Here is a 9,788-nt window from a genome sequence, read left to right as displayed (position 1 = left end):
ACAAAATATATAAAATATATATATAATATATATAATAAATATATAAAAATCCCCAAAATAGTATAATAAAATATATCTTAATATACACCACACACACCACACCCCAACACACAACACAACACAACACACCAGATAGTAGATAGATAGTAATAGTATTATTTTCACCACACACACACACACAACACACACAAACACACCACACCACACACACAAACACACACCACACACAACACACCCACACAACACAAACACAACACACACAACACAAAACACACACCAACACACACAAAACACACACACAGAACAAACAAAAACACCACACACACACACACACCACACACACACACACACACCCACACACCACAAAAAAAACAACACACATATATAGAATATATAGATATATATAATATAATATAAATATATATATTTTATATATTATATAACACACCCCACACACACACACACACACACACACACACACACACACACACACACACACATATATATATACATACACATATACATACATGCACACGCATGTGTGTATGTGGTGTGTGTGTGTGTGTGTGTGTGTGTGTGTGTGTGTGTGTGTGTGTGTGTGTGGTGTGTGTGTGGGGTGTGTTTTGTGTGTGTGTGTGGGGTGTGTGTGCGTGTGCTCCCTGCGTGCGTGTGTGTGTGTGTGTGTGTGTGTGTGTGGGTGACCAGCGGAAGCATGGATATTATGGATCTAATGGAGTGGAAAAACATCAACATAATGCGTATTCAAGAAACTAACTGGAAAGAGGAAAAAGCAAGAAAAATGGTGTAGGATTTATACTCGACGCTACAAATAAGAAGAATGTAATGGAAGTGAAAAGAAAGCCAGATAGGTTGATCTTAGTTAAAATACAGATGGGTGCAGAGATAGTTAACATCATTAGTGCACCACAATCTGGATGTGATGATGAAAAGGACCAACTGAAACGCTACAGGAAATACCAGGAACTGAGAGGATCTGGCTAGGTCGGGATCTCAGTGGACATGTAAGGTATGGAAAACAAGAATGCAGAAGACTGTATGGGAAAGCATGGCTATGGAACAAGAAATGAAGATCAACAACTAATCACATATAGTAGTGGAAGCAATAGAACCCAGATCGACTATATCCTATGCCAAAGAGAGCAAGTGAAGGATTGCATAGACTGCAAAACACTGCCAAGGGATAAAACAACACCGTCCAGTGGCAAAACAACATCGCCCAGAGGTATGTAAAGTGAAAGTGAAAAGTGACCTAAAGGTGAGGAAAAAAGAGATAAAGAAAACAAAGTGGTGGAAGCTGAAAGATGCAGAAACTAGGAGTAAATTTATACAAGTGAAAGTCACAATATATCAGGGAGACATGAAGTTGAACACAGTGCAAAAAATAGAACAGTGGCCACGCAAGTATTAGGGGAATCATCAGGGAACAAAAAAGAAGAAAAGGAAGCACGGTGGTAGAATAATAAAGTCCAGGAAGCTGTCAAGTTAAAGAGAGAATGCAAGAAGGCAAGGGACAGATACAGACAGGACGAATAACTACAGAAAATACTTAAAGAGGCTAATACACAAATGAAGAAAGTAGTAGCTATAGCAAAAACGTATGCATACAAAAACCTGTACAACAGCCTAGAGAAAGAGAAAAAAATATTAATAAAGCAATAAGAATAGCAAGGAGCAGAAACACGAACTCACTAGAAGAGATAAATGACAGGTGGAGAAAACACATTAACGAATCTATGAATATAAAAAATGAGAGAGAGAGACGAAATATCATGCACAAAACATGGATAATGAAGAAATAGCACCTGTCGGCTAAGAAGTAAGACAAGCACTAAAAATATGAAAAATGGAAAAGCAGTTGGACCGGACAACATACCAGTGAAAGTGTGGGAAGTGCTTCATCATCATCAATAACGGTATGCTCATGTTTGAGCAGCCGTGGACCTCTCCACCATCCTTCGCCACTAAACTCGATCTTACGCTTTCCTTTCCGCTTGTACCATCGACAGCCCGCAAATATCTTTGATATTGTCCCCTCAGTCTTGTCCTTCGGTTTTGCCTCTTTCTCTGTTTTTTCCCATCACCATCCCTGTCAGCAAGTTTTTCTCAATACTTTTACTTCTCATTACATGACCAATAAACTTTAATTTCCTCTTGTTCAAGATGTCCAACAGTCGGTCTTTACAATTTATTTTTCTCAGCACTTCATCATTCGTCTTCTTCTCTGTCCAGCTAATACGCAGTACTCGTCTGTAACACCACATTTCCAAAACTATTGATTTTCTTGTCTTCTACTTCAACACCCAAAACTCAGAAACCCTATGATGCAATTGGGAAACTAACGAGTTCATAATCTCAGCTTTGTCCGAAGGTATGCTTCGGTCTTTTCCCGATGTTATTGAGAGGATTGTGGCGCTTTTGGCAATGGTAATTCTTCTTTTTATCTCCGGTGAATCATCATATGTATTAGTTAAAACAGCTCCAAGATAAGTGAACTCTTTCACATTTTCCACAATCATTCCATTGGGGAAGTGCTTACGGAATACTATATCAGAACTCCTAACAGGTTGGTTTAACAACATTATTGAAAAAGAAACTTTGCCGGATGAGTGGAGAGATAGTATAGTAATATCAATATACAAGAATAAAAGTGACATGCAAGACTAGGAACTATAGAGGAATAAAAATTATGTCACACACAATGTAGATATGGGAAAGAGTCGTAGACAGAAGATTGAGGAACGTAGTGAACATCTGTGAGGAACAGTTTGGAGTTATGCCAGGTAAAGGAACAATATAATCCAATTATGCGCTTAGACTCCTTATGCAAAAATACTGAGAGGGTCAGAAAGAATTGCACTACGTGTTCATAGGCCTAGAGAAAGCTTATGATCGAGTGTCTTGAGAGGAGGTGTGGAACTGCCTGAGACTAAAAGGAGTAACAGAAAAGTATGCGGAATTGATATAAGACATGTACAGAGGAGCATACATACAAGTAAGGAGCATGGCAGGAACCAGCGGAAACTTGAAATTAAGGTATCTATCTATCTATTTATCCATCTATCCATCTATATATGTATGTATGTATGTATGTATGTGTGTGTGTTTGTGTGTGTGTGTGTGTGTGTGTGGTGTGTTTTGTGTGTGTGTGTGTGAATGTATATATATATATATATATATATATATATATATATATATATATATATATAAAATCTATATTATATATATATATTATATCTATATTAAAATATTATAATATAATTAAATAATAAATGAATAAATAATCTATATATATGATATGTTATATATATAATTATATATATATATAAAATTATTTATATATATATATATTTATTATATATTTATAATATTATATTTTATATATCTGTGTGTGTGTGTGTGTGGTGTGTGTGTGTGGTGTGGTTGTTGGTGTGTGTGTGTGTTTGTTTTTTTTTTTTTTTTTTTTTTTTTTTTTTTCTAAAATAAATATAAAATTTATTTATATAATATTTTTATTTTATTATTAATATATATAAACTATATATTTTTTTTTTTTTTTTTTTTTTGGTGTGTGTGGTTTTGTGTGGGGTGTTGTTTTTTTTTTTTTTTTTTTTTTAAATTATATAATATATAATTATATATTATTTTTATATTATTATTTAAATTTATATATATCTAAAAATATTATATATATTATATATATATATTTATATTTTTATATTTTAATTATATACCCTAAAATTTTTTATATTTTTTATATATATATTAATTATTATATAATTTTCTTATATATATATATTTTTTTATAAAATATAATTTTATTATAATTAATATAATTTTTTAATCTATTATATTTTTTTTTATTTTGACTAAATTTTTTTTATTTGGGCCTTCCTTTCACCAAAACATTTTTTCCCCTTTTTCATATTTTAAAAATTTGGTTTTCACCCCTTTTTTTTAAATTTTTAAAAACCGGGGGAACCCCAAAAATTATTGGTTTTTTTTTTTTCCAACCAAAAAAACCGGGGGAAAAACCAAAAAATTCCTTTTATTTTTTCCTGTTTTCTTTCCCCCAAAAAATTCTAAAATTTAAAAAATTTAAAAAAATTTTTTTAAAAAAAATTTTTTTTTAAATATATATATATATAAAAATATATAAATATGTGTAAATATTAAAATATTTTTTATTATTTTAAAAAATATATTATATATTTTATATTTTTAATTTAAAATAATATTATTTTATATTTTTTTATAATTATATAATTAAAAAATATTTTTTTTTATATATGTTTTTTTTATAATATATATATTAAAAAATATAATATAATATAAATATTTTTTTTTTTCAATAATATACAAAATAACCCAAAAAAAACCCCAAAAACCCCCAACAACCAAAAACCCCAAACCCCTCCCCCAAAATTTTAATTTAAAATTTATTTAAAAAAAAAAAAAAAAAAAAATTTTTTTTTATATAATTAAATTTTTATATTTATTTTTTAAAATATTTTTAAAAAATAAATTTTTATATTTTTATTTATTTTTTTTTTTTTTTTTTTATTTTATTATTATATATATATTATTTTTATTTAAAATATATTTTTTAAAATAATATTATATATATTTAATTTTTTTTTCTTTTTTTATATTATTTTTTATTTCTATATTATTTTATTTTTTTTAAAAATTTATTTTCTATATTTTTTATTCCCCCATTTTTATTATTTAAATTAATTTTAATTTTTTTATTAATAAATTTTATTTTTAAAATATATATTTTTTTCCCAAAATAATTAAATATAAAATTTAATTTTTATTTTTAATTATAAATTTTTATATTTATATATATTATTATTATAAATTTAAAAAATTTCTTTTAAATTTTTTATATTTATCTTTAATTTAAAAATTATACATATATAATTTTATTTTTTATATTTAAAAATTATTGTTTTTTAAAATATTTATTATATATATATTATATTAAAATATTTTTTAATATATATTATTTTAAAATTTATATTAATTTTTTAAAATTTCAAAAAAATATTATAAATATTTTAAAAAAATATATTATATATAAATTATAATATTAATATAATATAATTATATATAAATTTTATTTAAAATATATTAAAATTTTATTTTAAAAAATATATATAATTTAAAATAAAAAATTTAAAAAAATTTAAAAAAAAAAACCACAAAAAAAAATAAAAACCCCAAAAAAAAAAACAAAACCCCCCCAAACACAAAAAACCCCCCCCACACACAACAACACACACACACACCACCACAACGACACCACACACATAAACAAAAAAAAAAAAAAAAAAAAAAAAAAAAAAAAAAAATTTAAAAAAAAAAAAATAAAAAAAAATTTTTATATATAATATATATATATATATATTTTATATATATATATATATTTTTAAAATTATATATATATATAATTATATTATATATATAATATTTTTTTATATATATTAAAAATTATATTATTATTTATATATTTATATTTTAAAAATTTTTTATAATATATATAATTTTTTATATATATTTATATTAATTTTTAAAAATTATTTTATTTAATCTATATATATCATTATTTATTTAAAAAATATTTTTTTTTAAAAAAAATTTATTTAAATTATTCAAAACCCTTTACAACCCACTTCCCAAACCAAAACCCAAACCCCCACCCCAAAACCCCCCCCCAAAAAAAAAAAAAAACCCAAACACACACACACACCCCAAAACACACACACCCCCAAAAACAAAAAAACCCCAAAAAAAAAAAAAAAAAAAAAAACCCCAATTTAAAAAAAAAAAAAAAAATTTAATTTTTTTTATTTAAAATTTTTTTATATTTTTATATATATATAATATTTATATATTTTATTTTATTTTATATTTTATTTTCCCATTATTATTTTATAATTTTTTAATTTATTTTTTTAATTATTAATTTTCTTTATATTATTTTTTATTTTTAGTTTTTTTTTTTATATTTAATATTTCTTCTATCTTTATCTCTTTTTATTATTTTTATTCTCTATAAAATTTTTTCTTTTTTTAAAAAAAATTTTTTTTTATTTTTATTCTATAAATTTTTTAAATTTTTTTACTTTTAACTTTAAATTTTTATTATTTATTTTAATTAATTTTCTTCTTTAAAAATTTTTATATATAAAATCTTAAAATTTTCCCTTTTTTTTTATACTAACCATATATAAATTTTTAGTTTTTTTTATATTTTTACTTATTATATATATATTTTTCTTTCTTTTTTATTTTTTAAAACCCCCAAAAAAAAACCCCCCCAAACCCCCACCCCCCAAAAAAAAAACCCCCAAAAAAAAAAACACAAACACAAAAAAAACCCCAAACCCCCCACAAAAACAACCAAAACCCCCCCCAAAAAAAAACAAAAAAAAACCCCAAAAAAAAAAAAAAAAAAAAAAAAAAAAAAAATTATATCTCAAAATTTTTAAATATTATTTTTATTTATTTTATAATTATTTATTTATTATACTTTTAATTTTAAATTTAATCCCTTTTCTAAATTTTAAATTTTATCTATCTATTTTTTTTTTTCTTTTTTTTTTCTTTAAAACTATAAAATTTTTTTTTTCTATATTTTTTTTATTTTTTCTTATTTTATTTTTTTTTTTTTTTTTTTATCCTTTCATTTTTTTCTTTTTTATTATACTTCTCTCCCTATTAACTCTATTTTTATATTAAATATTATTATTTTTTTTTATTTTAAATTTTTTTTATTTTTTTTCATATTTTTTTAAATCTTTTCATTAAATATACTATTATATTTATATTTTTATTTATTTTTTATTATTTTTTTTAATTTACTTAATATTACTTTTAAAAAATATCTTAAATTTTAAAAATTTTTCTTTAATAATATATATATAAAATTTTATATATATATATATATAAAAAAATTTTTTTAAAATTTTTTAAAAAAAAAAATATAATTTCTTAAAATTTTATTTTATTTAATTTTTTATTTTATATTTTATATCTAAAATTTTTTATTTCTATTTAAAAAAATTTAAAATTATAATAAAAAAATTTTTAAAAATATCTTATTTTTATAATTAAACTTATATTTGTTTTTTTTATATTTAAAATTTTTAAATATCTTTATATTAATTTTTTATTTATTTTATTATTTTAAATTTTAAAAATTTTAATTTTTTTTTAAATTTTATATATATTTTATTTTTAATTTTTATTATAAATTTTAATATTCCATTGTTAAAAATATATTTATTTAAAATAATATATATATTTTTATATTTAAAAAATATAATATTTATATATATAATTAAATTTTATTTATAAAATTTTAATAATATAAAAGGAAAAAAAAAACAAAAAAAAAACCAAAAAAAAAAAAAAAAAAAAAAAAAAAAAAAAAAAAAAAAAAACAAAAAAAAAATTAAACAAAAAAAAAAAAAAAAACCCCAAAAAAAAAAAAAAAAAAAATTTAAAAATATATAATTTAATAATTTTATAAATTTTTTTTTTATTTATCTATATATAATTATAATTTAAATTTAATTATATATATTATATATATTTTATTATTTATTATATATTTTTTATTTATTATATTTAAAAATTTTTCTTTTTCTTTTTTCTTAATATTTTTTATTATTTTTTCTTTTTTTATTCTATTTTCTCTTCTCTTTTATTATTATATTTATTCCCTTTTTTTTTCTTTATTTTTTTTATTTATTACTCCCTTTTTTACTACCCTTTCTCTTATCTCCCTTTTTTCTTTCCTTTTTTCTTCTTCCTCCTTTCCTTTTTCATTTTCCCTTTTTCTTATTTTTTTATTTTTCTCTTTTTTTTTTTCTTATCCCTTTTTTCCCCCCTTATCTTTTTTCTTTTTTTATTATTACTTTTATTTTTTTTTTCTTTTTTTTTTTTAAAAAATTTTTTTTTTACTTATTTTTTATTTTTTTTTATTTTTTTTTATTAAAACTTTTTTTCTTTTATTTTTTTTTCAAAACTCTCTTTTCTTTTTTTATTATTTTTTTTTTTTTTTTTTTCTCTTCTCTCTTTCCCCCCCTTTTATCTATTTTCTTAAATTTTTATTTCTTCTCCTATCTTTCTTCCTCTCCTTATCCTTTTATTCTCTTCCCATCTCTATCTCCTTTTTTCCCTCTTATTTATTTTTTTAATCTAAATTTTTTTCTATTTTTAAATTTTATAAAAAAATTTTTTTTATATTAAATTTTTTATTTATTTCTATTTTTTATTTTAAAATTTCCATTATAAAAAATTTTAAATTAAAAAAATTTTATATTTTAAAAATATATAAAATTTTTTAATATATTTTTAAAAAATTTTTTTAATAATTTTAATATAATTAAAAAAAAATTATTATAATAATTTATTTAATTAAATTTTATATCTATATATATTATATATATCAAAAATATATTTTTTTATATATTTTAAAAAAATATTATAATTATTATTATATTTATATATTTAAATATATTTAAAAATATATATTTTTTTTTAAATATTATTTTAATATTTTAAAATTTAATAATATTAATATTATTTTTATATTATTATTCTATATTAAATATTATATATTTTTAAACTTTATTAATATTATAATACTCTATATATTATTTTATTTTTTTTATATATCTACCTAAATTTTTTTTTTTTTTATTCTAAATTTAATTTTTTTCCTATATACTATTATTATTTTTTATTTATAAAATTTTTTTTATAAAATTTTTTTTTTTTTTTTTGGTTTTTTTTTTTTTTTTTTTTTTGTTTTTTTTTTTGTTTTTGTGTTTTTTATTTTTTATTTTTTATTTTTTTTTTTTTTTTTTTTTTTTTTTTTTTTTTTTTTTTTTTTTTTTTATTAAATTAAATTTTAAATTATTACCTTTATATATTAAAAATTATATTTTATTTAAATATATATATTTTTAAATTTTTTTTTAATTATATATATTAATATAAATTATATATATTAATTTTTTATATATATTAATTTAATATAATTTATATATTAAAAAAAAAAAATATAATTTTAATAATTTAATAATTTTAAAAAAATTTTTTATTATATTTCTTTTTTTTAATATAATTTTAATATATTATATTATATATATTATTATTATATTAATATTTATATAAATTTTTATATATATTTATATTAAAATAATTTTATTATATATTTATTATATAAATTTAAAAAATTTTTTTATAATATAATATATAAAAATTTTTTTTATTTTATAATATTAAAATTTATACTTATATTATTATATATTATTATTTTTATTAAATTTATATTATTATAATAATATATTTTTTATATTAAAACATATATTTAATAATATTTTTATATTTAATTATAATTTTTTTTATTTAAAAACTTTAAAATTTTATTTTTTCCCAAAAAATTTTTTAATTTATATATTCATTTTATTTTTTTATTTATAAAATTTTTTTAAAAATAAATTTTTGTTTTTTTATATATTTTTTTTTATATTTTCATATTTTTTCCCATCTTATATTATTTTTTTAAAATCTTATTTTCTTCTTCTTTTTATAGAGTTTTTTTAAAAATTTTCCTTTTATATTTTTTTCTTTTCCCCCAAATTTCTATTTTTTAATTTTTATTCCTTTTTTATTATTTTTTTTTTTTCTTTCTTTTTCTTTTTTTATTTATCCCTTTTTTACCCAAAAAATTTTTTTTTCCCCTTCCCTTT

Source organism: Penaeus monodon, chromosome 10 (genome assembly GCF_015228065.2).
Source record: "Penaeus monodon isolate SGIC_2016 chromosome 10, NSTDA_Pmon_1, whole genome shotgun sequence".
Classification (NCBI taxonomy): Eukaryota; Metazoa; Arthropoda; class Malacostraca; order Decapoda; family Penaeidae; genus Penaeus; species Penaeus monodon.
This window is presented reverse-complemented; position numbering follows the sequence as displayed.